We start from the raw sequence: 15,526 nt of genomic DNA, 5'->3' as shown, positions 1-15,526 counted from the left end.
CAGATGGTGTCACACCTCCAAAAACTCCCAAATACATAGCTTCAAGTGTATTGACTCTTGAAGTCAGGAATAGACGTGACCGGTGTAAACAGAGGAGATGCGGGTCAACGACAGGCTGCTATTATCCCAAACCTTTAAATCCCACAAACAGCTACATAGCGCCTTAGTAACTTGACGCCACACCTTCCACTCTTAAATTGAAACAAAAGGCGACAATACAACGTGATAATCTCCTATATTATCACTATTTATTCCCTTTAACTTGTCAACAGACAGATGTGTTCATGTTGCAACCCTTCCTATATGAGAACTGTTTCTGCAAACAACAGGAAGAATAATCACCCCACTGCTCCGCCCTATTTCCTGCATGTCTCATTTAGTTGTTTACAGATGAAGCTATCAAACAGGATGCAAGATCATTAGGCAGGTGAATCATGCTCATATGATGGCCACGTCAACAACTTAGATATCAGTGATGGTATCGCCCTTGTTCTCGGACTTCCATAGGACATACATTGTGATGATCTATACAGGAAATGTTGACGGCTTTGTTGTTTCGTCACTGTGATTTTTTATTATGGACTCCTCCCATGAGTCACGAGTTCACTAAGATAACGTAATAAAGCCTAAAAACAACCTTTGGTTTATAGGTAATGAATGACAACATGATGTCATAGTCTGAAGAAGTCGATCAAGAAGAAAGGTCTTTATCCGCCCTGCGCTCCGGCGCTGGTCGCTGGCTGGATGCCGGTGTATTGGCTGGGTATTGCTAGGTCCGGCGGGGCGTCCTGCTCTGGGCATGGTGGGCTGTTGGGGGTCCCGCGATGTGCCATGCCAGTTGGAGGGCTGCAGCTGTGGCTCGTGGGCCAGGTGGGCGGGCGGGAGTCGTGGTGCGTCCCCTTATCCCATCCCTAAAGGCCGGTTGATGGGGGCGCGGGTTGCCCGGGGGACCACCCTGGATCCCTGGGGGGTGATGATGGCCCCTTTGCTGGGCTGCGGGAGGAGGAATGGGCTGTGCTGTTTTGCCTCCCCCACCCCCTGAATTGGAGGGAAGGGCCATGTCCCTGGGACGGCACTTACGCAGCATCTCCACTCGTCTACAGGACTATCACGTTAGATGGGACTCACGCATGACTAGGTAAAATTGGACACACTCAAATAGAAAACCTCGGTGTCAGGATTAGCGATGAGACAGCATAAAATAGGATGCCAACATACTCACACTCACATGGGATTCACACAAATATTTACACAAAAAACAGCAACTTTTCCTATTTCAAGGAGTAGAGGGAATTATAATAGCCATGTAAAGAGTTTTATTAATTTCAGTGAGAAAGTAAATACGGTAGTTTTTTGTTGTTGTTGTTGTTTGTGAACTACATTTTCACACAGATGCACATCGAGGTGGCATTTAGCTAAGCAAGGAGAGGTATGAGAGTCATTTTTCGCGTGTCCCAGAGCTCGCGAAACATTTAAAAAAGCGCATTTATCAAGGTTTCGTTGGCTGTGAAAACAGCCTGATAGCACAGATATAAGTACGCATGTACCCCTGCTATTGAGTGCATTGTTGGATGTCAGTGCGGCAGCGCTCTGACTGTATTTTGGGCCCCGCCTGTCACTGCAAATTCATTCAAACTTGCTTTTGCCCCGTCCACCGCTCACTTTCGCTGAGAAGTCAGCTCCCACATACACAATGAACGGGTTGCTGCTGGACCCTTCACACTAGGCTGCTGCTATTTCGAAACGGCCTGAAGAAAGTCATTAAGCGGTCTTGTTAGTCTCCAGACCTCAACCCAAAAAAACACTTGTGGAGGAAGCTTAAGCTTTGAGTATCAATTGGGAAATTTGAAAAATCTACACAAGTTCTGTTAAGAAGAATGGGGCAAAATCCTCCCTGAGGTGAGTGCAAACAAGGCAACGATCTTACCTCTTTCTGTGCCATTGATGATGATAGCCATAGACTTCACAATCAGTTAACAAGACAGCTCCCACAAACATTGCGGCACGCATTCCCGTAGGAGAGCATTTGGCTTTCACTGTGATAAACTCAAACACATGCTGCATTCAAACGCCGGATTTAGGTGGGAAAAGGATGAAGGTTTTACTGCATACAATCAGGCAGGAGTGTCTCAAGATTGAGTTGGTCGAGGATTCAAGGTTATTATTATATAAAATAGCCCCATGCAAGCACTTTGAAATGTGAAAAGAATGCATGGGGGAAAAAAGTATAACTTTAGCTTAAAATAACTCGCATTGCTCGTAAAATGAATGATAACTGCCTGTTTTTTTTTTGCTTTCAACCACAATCTAAACTGTTCTATGTTCATATCTAAAGTTTTTTTTTTACAAGCATTTATTTACAAGAATTTTCAACTTAAAAAGCTTTTTTTTTTTGGTGATGATAGCCATGTATCCATACACAGTAGCGTAAGTTTACATTGAAATGATCAGGTAATTTTTGGCCAACTGCCTGTTTTTTGGCAAAAAAGTAGCAATTTAGACATTTCTGCATCTGTACGAAAAAGAAAAAAAAATCACCTTTCACGTGTTTTATTTTATGTTAATTTCAATCTAAAAACAACGAGGGCCAGATAGCCAGCAAGACGTGCTGAGGCAATAGTAACATCAGAATTCAACCAAAATAAGTTGTGATTGTATAAAGAAAAATGTAAATTTTGCTTTTGTTGAGTAAAATTAAGATGATTCTGCATGCTTTCGTCAAGTATTAAGTTTTTGATATGAAAATTAAGTGATTTATTAGCTGTTAGTTTAAGTTGCTAGTTTGGCCAAAAACTTGTACTGTATGATATGTTTAACATTGTTATTGATCCTGTAAATATAGGTGATTATCTCTGCATTTGGTAATTTTTGTGCATCAAGCGTAAAATTATAGAATTTTATAGCCATTTTAAATTTTGTTTTGCTTGTATAAAAAAAGAATTTATCGTAATTTTACTGGAACGACTTTTGATTTTTTTGATGTCGCTGCTCATTGAGACTCATATATGCCTAAGGGAGGTGCCTGTTTTGGTTTTAGGTCGCTAGTGGCTTTGGTTTTGAAAATAGGCCCCCTATGGATCGGTCCCGAACCCCGTGTCCCGTGAACTGATAGTGAAGACTATGTGCTAGCCGTCCAATCCTTGCTCTTTTCAGCCTTATGATGCAAAATGAAATGAGTTTGTCACTAGTAAACGTTGAATCTGAGGTTTAGCGATAAATAGAAGAATCAAAATTTCAGTTGTTATTTAGGTTTTGGCCCACTTAACCTGCATGTTACTACAAATGTATCTTAATTTTTTATTCCAGGTCACCTTCACAATTAAAGGACAGTTATTTGAACACAGAAGCTTTAACGGCGACGTTGACATCTTAACCCACACCGATGCAAAAATTCACGAATCCTCTTCCCCCCAAAAAACGGCCCAATATGAAGCTGAATGAACCCGACTGTGTTGCCTACCTCCATGGAGAGCGTGTTCGACAGTTCAATTGCAGCCTCCTTGTTATTCTTGACTCAAGTCATGCTTTTCATCTTAATACTAAACACATGAACTCACCGTAGCAGGGGAGACTGTGTCCGCTACGATCTTCAAACCGCACCAAGAAAAAATCATTTTAAACTTCCTCTGTGAGTTCCAAAGCTGCCAACAACAATCCATAGCCTATGATTTTAAGGCTTTGGGATGATATTCCATTTAAAAGCCACTAATTGAGGCAGTCGTACTACTACTTGGAGGTCTCCTCTGAAAGGGTTTGGGCTCATTTTGAAGGTTAGGTTTGGTTTAGTTGCAGATAACTATCACAGTGAAAGCAATTTGATAGTCTACATTCACTCTCTGTAAAACTAAAATTTTGTGCATGGCAGCACAGTCAAAGGTTCTTCTGTGTTGGATTGGGAATTCTCTTCTCCCCTGGAGGTTACACTGTATTGACATTGTTCAATCTTTTTTTTTTTTTTTTGAGAAGGACTTAAGAACAAATTTGATGGCAGGATTGTTGAAACTTTAATTGAATAAAGCCACGGGTGAGGAAAGCTGTGTGAATTATTAGTTGGTCTCCTGCCTGTGTGGGTTTTAGTCGGATAAAGAGGCAGGAGAGTGTGTTGGCAGCTTCCCTTTGACCTGCCCCGGCTTACTTTCCCTCATATTCATATGGTGCTAATACTCTGCGGTTCCCATGCCAAGCTCAAGCCCCGCACTCTCTCTTGAGGGAACCTAAGATGTCACGGCGCACAAAAGGAGCCGTGAAAGCCGTCCAACTCAAGCGGGGGCTATTATTTACAGTAGCAAAAGAAAATGGCTCCACTCTCAAACACCAACTCCCTGTCAGACGTCTGTCTCCTCGTAATGCTCCCCCTATTTTGCCCTTTTCCAATCCCTCTCTTTCATTCGCCGTCCTCCTTTCTCAGCCTCGTTGCTCTTGCCAATCAATCCTTAGTCTCAGCGCCTAGCCTCGTCTCCCCGGATAATAATAAGGTAAGTGGTGGGTTTTGTTGCCAGTGAGCCCAAAATTAGAGGTGAGCCCTCAACCAAGGCTTTGCAAATCTTCATTGAGCCCTATAAAACCTGACCCCATCCCAAAAAAATCCACACTGATCAAGGGAAGAAATTCCTCAAGCTGAATTTAGTCCAAAACAAATAAAAACTTTGCATTTCTTAAGTTATGGGTCTTAAGTACTTCTACACCAAACTCATCCAAGCATGCCTTTATGGGCTTTTTATTGTGTACTCTCAAACTGGAAGTGTAGAATTGCCCAAGTTGAGTTGTTGAGATGAGGAAATCAGATTTTAGTGACTTAATTATATAAATACTGCAACATCTTCTATTCATTTAAAATGAATGACATAACATCATGTTAAATGTCAAAACTATATAAAACAACAACTGACAGAGACAAACAATCAGTCACATTAAAAAATACAGCCAATTTGGAGTGTTCAATCAACTGAGCATGCATGTGATTGGGATGGGGGAAAAAACTGGAGTGGATGTACAAAACCTACGTAGACGCAGGGAGAACATGCAAACCTCACATTGGAAGGCGGATTTTCAGGGGGGGGCCTTCCCCCCCCCCCCCCCCCCCCCCGGTGGCTGAAAAGTGTCATTGCATCTAACTGACTTCCCTATACAGTATATGATTTTAAAATGAAAATTGTCCAGGAAAATATCTTCTATAAAATATGTAAAGCAATAAAACAAACAACAAAAATGAATGAAACGAACAAAAAAAGATATTTTTATAATGGGTCAAAATTATTTTTCGAACAGATCATGTGACTAGCACCTTAGACGGTCATTTGCTTAGCTTAGCCAAACCCACCCGAGGACCGAAGAGGCAAGATGGATATACATAATTTTTTTCAAACCTAAGCTTTCAAAAGAGACAACAACTACTGAGCAACAACCAAGGATTGAAAATGTGGAACATGAAATGCTACAGTCCACCGACAAAATGGTGAGCAGAGTTTCAATTTGCCCCTCTAAAGATGCTAATTGTACAACAGAGCCACCACCGGTGTCTTGCCAATGTAGTTACTCCCATCAAAAATTGTGTCCCCTGATGCGGGAGCGCACACAATCACATTAGTTATGAGTTATGTCGACCTAAACAATTAATTCAAGCCAGAAAAGAACCACAGTTATATATTTTGGACATTGACGTTTATAAAACTGGAGAAACTCCATACAGGACTTGAATTACAGTAATAAAAGTTATAGGTCATCCTATGAGTAAAACTGTGAAACATGGCCTGTTTTTACATTCAGTACCTATGTATGTTATGTTATGTTATGTTATGTTATGTAAGTTTATGTTATGTTATGTTATGTTATACGAAAGAAAAAAAAGTTGTTGTTTTTATGGATGGGTCATGTTTTGAAACCTCGTATATAACTACATCACCAAAACACTGTAATCAAGCAAAGCAGTGCAGCGCAGTGGCTCCGCCCAGGGGATACAGTTTTTGACTGGGGTAACTACATTGGCAAGACACTTGCGGGCGTACCATATTCTATGGATGACAATCTTGGCGAAAAGTGTAGCCTAAGCAGCCGGATTTGGAATTTCCCTCAAGAATGATGGGAAACAAAACATGCTCATTTTCAACTTATTATTATAAATATTCTTGTAAGTTAATTTTATATCTAACACTGCGCCATCATCATGTTGTGGCCCCCCCTTGCCCCAAAAGTAAATCTCCGCTTATGAATTAAACCCAATTGAGCTCAGAACTGTGTGGCATAATGCTAACAAGTCATGCTAACCGCCTTAGCCAAAAATATATTTACCGTAATTTCCGGACTGTAAGGCGCACCTGACTATAAGCCGCCATCCACCAAATTTAACACGAAAACGGCATTCGTTCATAGAAAAGCCGCACCGGACTATAAGCCATAGCTGTCTTCGCTGTATTATGGGATATTTACACCAAAAGATATTAACCGGTAACACTTTAAGACTGTCATAATTATTACACGACAGCCAGTGTTGTTTTTGGCAGCCCTTTTATTTTCCGTCTTAGTCTTTTGGACTATAATACGTATTAGTCTTTTCATATTTTAGCCATTTCAAAATGTGTTTGTCTAGTTTTTGTTGACGAAAACTCAAGACAAATTTCGTCTAATTTTAGTCAAAGTTTACTAAAAATGTTTGGTCTGTAAAATTTAAAAACTTTACTCCAAAAATAAATGAAAAATAAAGAATTCCAACTATTTTGAATGAACATTGACAGACGAGCACATATTGTAGCATCTACAAGGAGCCAACTTGGTGATAATATACACTCATTAGGAAAACAGTACATTACTTTCAATTAATCATACCCACCTGGACACCACGAACTGTATGTAAAAAAAAGAAAATGTGAATGCTATGCTAACGCTACGAGTTACATTTAGTGTGTGATGCTCACTCATCACAGACCTTCTAATGTTAGCAGACACTGTACTGGTGAGTGAGGGGCGCAGCACGTCACACATTGTAAACGTGATGGAAACTTTTGCACATTTTTGTCTCATTCACGTCTCATCAGACGAAAATTGGCATTAGGTTCGTTATGTTTTAGCCTCCCAAAACACTTTTGAATGGAAGTAAACGATCTGAGCTGAACATAAATGGAGGTTGTGACAAAATTTGCCGGATGACACTTAATGACATCTGTCATAAGCATCCATTAATGCCCATTACAGTTTCATGTCATAATTATAAAGGTTTTATGACAGTCTTTGACACCGCTGTCAAATAAAGTGTTACATTTCAACCTATATAAATCAACAAATAAGCCGCGCTGGACTATAAGCTGCAGGATTCCAATTGAAGGAAAAATGTAGCGGCTTATTGTCCAAAAATTACGGTACAAATACAGCACTGTATATTAAAATTGAAATAAAAAGATTTTTAAAGATAAAGATTTTTCACTGCTGTTTAGGCTGAATCCATATGTTAGCAGCAAGTCTGAACTCATCCCAAACATTACTTAAAAAGATCGGTCCCATAAACACACCCCCATAAATGCTGACACAGCACCTTCCACTCATTATTTAAATGCAGTGGGCACACGTTATTGGACTAACTATACTTTTCTTTGTTCTGTTATCTGTCTTTAAGCTAACTGCCCACTTCACTGACCGGTTTGGATTTCAGATGAAGTGTCCTGTTAATATAGGCCATCAGCAGTTTCACTGACAACCCCCGGCTGCCTCGACCCGGCCCGGACCCCAAACCTGCAACACACACACGTACGTGAACACACATCCCTGTGGAGCTGTAACAGAACCCAGAATCTAGGACGCCTGCCCCAGAGAGATACTGTCTTGAAATTGAAACCATCACTCAAGAAAAGAGAGGAGACTCTATGTATGTAACCCAATTTAAAAAAAATGGGAGAGGAAAAAAAGCTGTTTCATACATGCCAGACCAGTATTCAGTGATATCACCAACCATTAGCCATAAAACTCCCATTCAAGAGCTTAAAGGCTTGTAACATCTTGTGAACGCAAGTCAACATGTTTACTCGGGATGATGTGCATTACTCTGCGTGGCCTGCTTTCAGGAATGTGTGCCATAAAAGAGGAAAAAGATGCCTTTAATTTTCTAATGGTTACCCTGTGTTTTCATATTGCGTTTGAGACGTCATTGCTCATGATGAACTGACAGGCTTTTAAGTAACATTTTGAATCTCGGTCTGTTATTGCCTGAATGACCCAAATGCGTGGGCAACCAGTCAAAGAAAAATAACAAACAAACAGTCAGTCAACCAAATTTCATTTGTCTGGCAGACTTCACCATTATTTGGTTTGCAGAAAATATAGACGTTGACCTCAAATATCCAAAATATATACAAAAGTGCGAGAGACACTAGACTCTACAATTAAATTCCTCTGAGAAACTCAACGTTTTCATACACGAAATATGATATATATATTTTTAAACCCTTACAAGGCACTCATTTAATTCACTGGCTGTCTTTGACATCGCTATACCTCCAATCCATTATGACTGGGAGGGGCAAATGAACGTACTGTTGTTGGAATGGTGTTCTCCTGAACAACCCGAATGTGTGTTAACCAGAACGTTCTTCACATTAATTCAACTCAGACACGATCTATTTGCGGCTATTTTGATTAGCAATATGGTAAGACAACACAGTTTCAAAACCGCAAAAAAAAAACCTACGGTATTAGCTACAGTGTTATGAAAAAGTATCTGAACCTTTTGGAATTTCTCACATTTCTACATAAAATCACCATCAAATGTGAATTGATCTTTGTTAAAATCACACAGATGTAAAAACCGGGTCTAATTTAACTTAAACTACCCAAACATTTATAGGTTTTCATTTTTTAGAAGGTGAAAAAATAAGTAAGAGAACCATCACATTTAATATATTGTGCCCCCCGTTTTGGCAGCAATAAGTTCAACCAGATGCTTCTGGTAGCTGCAGATCAGTCGGGCACATCGATCAGGACTAATCTTGGCCCATTCTTCTCTACAAAACTGCTGTAGTTCAGTCAGATTCCTGGGATGTCTGGCATGATTCGCAGCATCTCAATGGGGTTCAAGTCTGGACTTTGACTTGGCCACTCCAGAACGTATATTTTGTCTCCTAAAACCATTCTGAAGATGATTGACTTCTGTGTTTTGGATCATTGTCTTGTTGCAGAATCCACCCTCTTTTGAGCTTCAACTGTCTGACAGAAGGCCTCAGGTTTTCCTGCAAAACATGCTGATAAACGTTTGAATTCATTCTTCCATTGATGATTGCAAGTTGTCCAGGCCCTCCACCATGCTTTATGGTGGGGATGAGGTGTTGATGTTGGTAAGCTGTTCCATTTTTCCTCCACACATGACGTTGTGTGTTACTTCCAAACAATTCAACTTTGGTTTCATCAGTCCCCAAAATATTTTGCCAAAATTTCTGTGGAGTGTCTAAGTGCCTTTTTTCAAACATTAAACAAGCAACAATCATTTTTTGAGACATCAGTGACTTCCTCCGTAGAGTCCTCCCATGAACACCGTTCTCGGCCATAGTTTTACATATAGTTGATGTGTGCACAGAGATATTGGACTGTGCCAGTGATTTCTGTAAGTCTTTAGCAGACGCTTTAGGGTTCTTTTTTACCCCTCTGTGTATTCTGCGCTGAACTCTTGGCATCATCTTTGGTGGACGGCCACTCCTTGGGAGAGAAGCAACAGTGTCAAACGCTCCATTTGTAGTCAACTTCTCTGACTGTCGATTGATTAACATCCAGACTTTTAGAGATGGTTTTGTATCCTTTCCCAGCTTTATACAAATCAACACTCCTTGATCGCAGGTCTTCAGACTGTTCTTTTGACCAACCCATGATGCACATCAGACAATGCTTTTTTTTGCAATGCAATTTTTATCAGGTGTGTCTTTTATAGTGGGCAGGGCTGCTTTAAACCACTCATCAGTGATTAGACACACACCTAACTTAAATTGTTTGGTAAAAATTGGTTTTAATTGCTCTTAAAGTCTCATTAAGCAGAGGGTTCACTTACTTACGTATTTCCCCCCCTTCTGTCATTGTTTGCAAGCTATCCTCATTAAAATGTGAAAACCTAAACTTTTTATGTGGTTTTAGTTAAAGCAGACACAGTTTTTACATCTGTGTGATTTTGACAAAGATCAGATCACATTTAATGGTGATTTTATGTATAAATGAAGGCTCAGATATTTTCTCATACCACTGTATTTTTATATCCCAAAAATGCAGGGAAAAATCCCTCGCTTGCAGCCGCAAGGGTCAACCCTCTCCCACCGGTTGTTGCTCAGTGTCAGTGAGTCAGCTGTGCTACACGATAACTGGAGTAGTTGACACTCCTGAAATTTTTCCCCTCATAGAAGAAAACAAAATCGCTGGTATGGGAATACCTAGGATACAGAAAAGTTCAACCCAGATATCTCAAAGTAACATATTTTAAAGCTGTAATTGCAAAACCGTGATACCGTTATATTTTTGCTTAAGGTTATAATACCGTCAGAATCCAGTGCCGATAAAACCCAAATTTTATTTACACGGAAGGTGCTGCTGTTTTGATAAGCAGTCACATTTTATTTTCTTTTACTGTAAAAGTCTAAAAGTAGCTGCTCATTTGTTTCCCCCAACGAGACATTTCTAAACAAATCAAGTTATGTTGTGATTTGTGAAAGTAACCAAAACAATGCGAACATACTGTATTTCTGGGAAATGGGAAATACTAGCTTGATATTCAAACAAACTGCACCTGTGACATCTCAATACAGTGCGACTTTCTACTGTACAATCCGTTCACTTCAAACAGGAACACCACATGTACGCGTGCGCGCACATTGCAGTAGAGCTCCACTCATGCAGACATAAGGGGCTATTTATACACCACTTCCTTTTATTTACCCTGCTCATTGTTCAGAACACATCTGTTGAGGGCCAAGGGCACAATGGCCGGTCCGGAGCTGACCACACACTTACAAATGCACATACACATAACGCACAAAGAGTACAACAGAGGCCAGACGCGAGCCAGCATTTGAAAATATCCACTCCTTTTGTTCAACCGCTGAGTGGCAACTCCAATAGCTGATACCACCTGTTGGACATTCTTTCGATGAGACACGCACACGCACATTGGGGGTGTTGGCATAGTCTGACATTTTGCTGAGTGTTAGAGATGACAGCTCGTTATATTCCGCCTGTTTCACGGCAGCTTTCAATACAGACGGAAGTCAGTTAAAAAGCCACAGGTCAAGGTTGTAACCTTCATGGCTAGAAATGCTATCAACTAACAAGACAAGCAGCACAGTCAGCAGTGGTTGGGGTTAACAAAAGGTACATACATTGTTACTGTACTGGAGCAGACAAGGCCATTTCCCCTAGGAGTACATCATTCCCCGTCCCCATAAGTGGATTCTAAGGGGGGGCCAGGGCCCCCTTGGCAGCCGGAAAGTGTCATTGCATGAAGTTTGGTTCTTTTATGACTTTATTCTGGGTGAACAGAAAAAAGTGATCAAATCTGCTGGGTCAAAAATATACATACAGCAGCGCTAATGTTTGCTAACATGTCCCTTGGCCATTTTCAATTCAATTAGGCGCTTTTGGTAGCCATCCACAAGCTTCTGGCAAGCTTCTGGTTGAATCTTTGACCACTCCTCTTGACAGAATTGGTGCAGTTCAGTTAAATTTGATGGCTTTCTGACATGGACTTGTTTCTTCAGCATTGTCCACAAGTTCTCAATGGGGTTTAAGTCAGGACTTTGGGAAGGCCATTCGAAAACCTTAATTCTAGCCTGATTTAGCCATTCCATTACCACTTTTGATGTGTGTTTGAGGTCATTGTCCTGTTGGAACACCCAACTGCGCCCAAGACCCAATCTTCGGGCTGATGACGTTAGGTTATCTTGAAGAATTTGAAGGTAATCCTCCTTCTTCATTATCCCATTTACTCTCTGTAAAGCACCAGTTCCATTGGCAGCAAAACAGCCCCACAGCATAATACTACCACCACCATGCTTGACGGTAGGCATGGTGTACTTGGGGTTAAAGGCCTCACCTTTTCTCCTCCAAATATATTGCTGGGCATTGTGGCCAAACAGCTCGATTTTTGTTTCGTCTGACCACAGAACTTTCCTCCAGAAGGTCTTATCTTTGTCCATGTGATCAGCAGCAAACTTCAGTCGAGCCTTAAGGTGCCGCTTTTGGAGCATGGGCTTCCTTCTTGCACGGCAGCCTCTCAGTCCATGGAGATGCAAAACACGCTTGACTGTGGACACTGACACCTGTGTTCAAGCAGCTTCTAATTCTTGGCAGATCTACTTTTTGGTGATTCTCAGTTGAATCTTCACCCTCCTGACCAATTTTCTCTCAGCAGCAGGTGATAGCTTGCGTTTTCTTCCTGATCGTGGCAGTGACAAAACAATGCCATGCACTTTATACTTACAAACAATTGTTTGCACTGTTGCTCTTGGGACCTGCAGCTGCTTTGAAATGGCTCCAAGTGACTTTCCTGACTTGTTCAAGTCAATGATTCGCTTTTTCAGATCCATGTATGTATATTTTTGACCCAGCAGATTTGATCACTTTTTCTGTTAACCCATAATAAAGTCATAAAAGAACCAAACTTCATGAATGTTTTTTGTGACAAAGAAGTATCTGTTCCAATCACTCTATCGGAGAAAAATCAAGAGTTGTAGCAATAACTGGAAACTCAAGAGAGCCATGACATTATGTTCTTCACAAGTGTATGTAAACTTTTGACCACAACTGTATTTATAAAATTTGTTAAAGGGATCCTCTATTTTTAAGACAAGTAATTCTTAAAAGATAAATGTTAGTATGAGTTATAAAAATTTGATATTAAAACCCCTCCTAATGTTTTTATTTTAATAAAGTTTGTAAAATTATTTTAAGTGATAGGTCGCCATTCTTGTTACATCGCAGTGCGTGACGTCACCGGGCCCGTTGCCGAAATTCCAGCGTGTCACTCGTTAGCTTTCCCAACATGTCGTCGGTTCTACCCTTCCTATTTGAACCAGATCTGAAAAGTGAGGAGCAGGACAGCACTGTCGGTCGTTCACAAGACGATTTCAGGGAAAAATGCGTGCAGCAAATACCTGATAAGACACCGGGTCATTGCTAAACTGGGGGTACAGATTAGTAAACTGTGGGTAAAGTTTAGTAATCTGTTGGTACAGTTTACTAAACTGTGGGTACAGATGACTAAAATGTACCCACAGATTGCTAAACTGTGGGTACAGTTTAGTAATCTGTGGGTACAGATTAATAATCTGTGGGTACAGATTGCTGAACTGTGGGTACAGATTAGCTATGATTTTTTTTTCTACCCTGGCACCCGGGGGGCTCCGTACGGTTCAATATATTAGAAGCACATTAGAGCAGAGGTCTCCTTGCGTTTTTGTGTCACGAAGAGTAAGAGAGGCGATAGGCACAATCGAAAGAGAAGCAAGGTAAGATATTGTATTTTTCTATTTTCCTTTGTGTTATGTTCTATTATCTACTTCATTACAGGTATTAACGGTTACGTTAGGTATATGGAATGATTAATATGTGTTTGGCTGTTGTTTTAGTCCGGTTTTACCACAATTATAAAAAAAAATCAATTTGGCATTTCAGTAGTGCATGGAACAGATTAGGGCATTTACATGGAAAACGCGTCTCTATTTACGGAATTTTCATGTCTCGAGACTACTTCCAGAACCAATTATTTTTGTACGTAGAGGTACCACTGCACTTTGTATTGTTTTTACACAAGCAAGTACAGATTGTGGGTATTTTTCCCACCTCCGACAGTCAGTCACAACAAGTCAAAGTCACATGGAGCATTGCTGCGGAAATAACAGAAAAGTTCCAACAATAAAAATAGCCATTTATTTATACGGCACCAAATCCCCATGAAGTGGTTATCTCTATTTCGGTTTGCGTTGTCTCTCTTCTCGCTGTCCATTTACTCCGAGTTATTTCCGATGGGGAAAAGTGGCACTGAAGGGTAAACAGCTCTGATTGTTATCGTCCTGATGTGTCCACAAGCGAGACGTTGACGTCGCAGTGTTAGGAAAGCGCAAAAGGAGGTGCAGGAAACCAGTGTGCTATTTTATTTTTACACAGCAGCCCGCTTCTTTCGAATGTGCTATAACTCCAGAACCACAAATATGGGCTGGAATCCACATTATTTCAAAAGCCACCAACTCTGGCAACACTAAATGCAAAATTGTGATGTTTTTAACAAGATGGAATCAAGATGACAGATCTTGGAGTTGAAGTTGACTTTGTGTTTATCAGGATTAGGTTTTGTTTATGAAGCAAGCAAATCGCATATGTATATTTAAGAAAACATATAAACATTTTGGGAATGTTCACAAGGTCAAAGTAATGTGGTTGATAACAAAGTGTCACTACCTCATCCATCCATCCATCCATCCATCCATCCATCCATCCATCCATCCATCCATCCATCCATCCATCCACTGCTTAATCCAGGGTCAGGTAGCGGGGCAGCAGCTTTAGCAGGGAAGCTCAGGCTTCCCTCTCCCCAGCCACTTCAACCAGTTCCTCCGGCGTATCCAAAGCGTTCCCAAGCCAGCCGAGAGACATAGTCTCTCCAGCGTGTCCTGGGTCGTCCCTGGGGCCTCCCGTTGGTGGGACATGCCTGGAACTTCTCTCAAGGGAGGCATCCAGGAGGCATCCGAACCAGATGCCCGAGCCACCTCAGCTGTCTCCTCTTAACGCGGAGAAGTAGCTGCTCGACTCTCAGTCCCTCCTCGATGACTGCGCTTCTCACCCTATCTCTAAGGGGGAGCCCGGACACCCTGCGGAGGAAACTCGTTTCAGTCGCGTCTCTCTGGGATCCTGTTCTTTCGGTCACGACCCACAGCTCGTGACCATAGGTAAAGGTAGGGACGTAGATCGACTGGTAAATCGAGACCTTCGCCTTTTAGCTCAGCTCCCTATTCACTACAATGGACCGGTACAGAATCCGAATCACTGCGGATGCTGCACCGATCAGCATGTCGACCTCCCACTCCCTCCTACCCTCACTCGTGAACAAGACCCCAAGATACTTGAACTCCTCCACTTGGGGCAGGAACTCATCCCCGACCTGGAGAGGGTACGCTACCCTTTTCCGACTGAGGACCATGGTCTCGGATTTGGAGGTGCTGATCTTCATTCCAACCACTTTACACTCGGTTGCGAACCACTCTAGTGAGAGTGGAAGATCATGACTTGATGAAGCCAACAGTGCCACATCATCTGCAAAAAGCAAAGATGTAATGCTGAAGCCACCAAACAGGACCCACTCAACACTTCGACTGCACCTAAAAATTCTGTCCAAAAAAGTTATGAACAAATCGGTGACAAAATTCTTTAAACAAAACATTAGCGGACTCCAACCCTCACTGTGAACAAATCTGACTCACTGTGCGAACAAAACTCTAGCACTGGTCGTACAGGGATCGAACAGCCCTTACCAGGGGGGCTCGGTACTCCATACTTCCAAAACACACCCCCACAG

The sequence above is a fragment of the Corythoichthys intestinalis genome, chromosome 19, assembly GCF_030265065.1.
Source record: "Corythoichthys intestinalis isolate RoL2023-P3 chromosome 19, ASM3026506v1, whole genome shotgun sequence".
NCBI lineage: Eukaryota > Metazoa > Chordata > Actinopteri > Syngnathiformes > Syngnathidae > Corythoichthys > Corythoichthys intestinalis.
The sequence above is the reverse complement of the archived record's forward strand: the minus strand, read 5'-3'. Positions refer to the sequence as shown.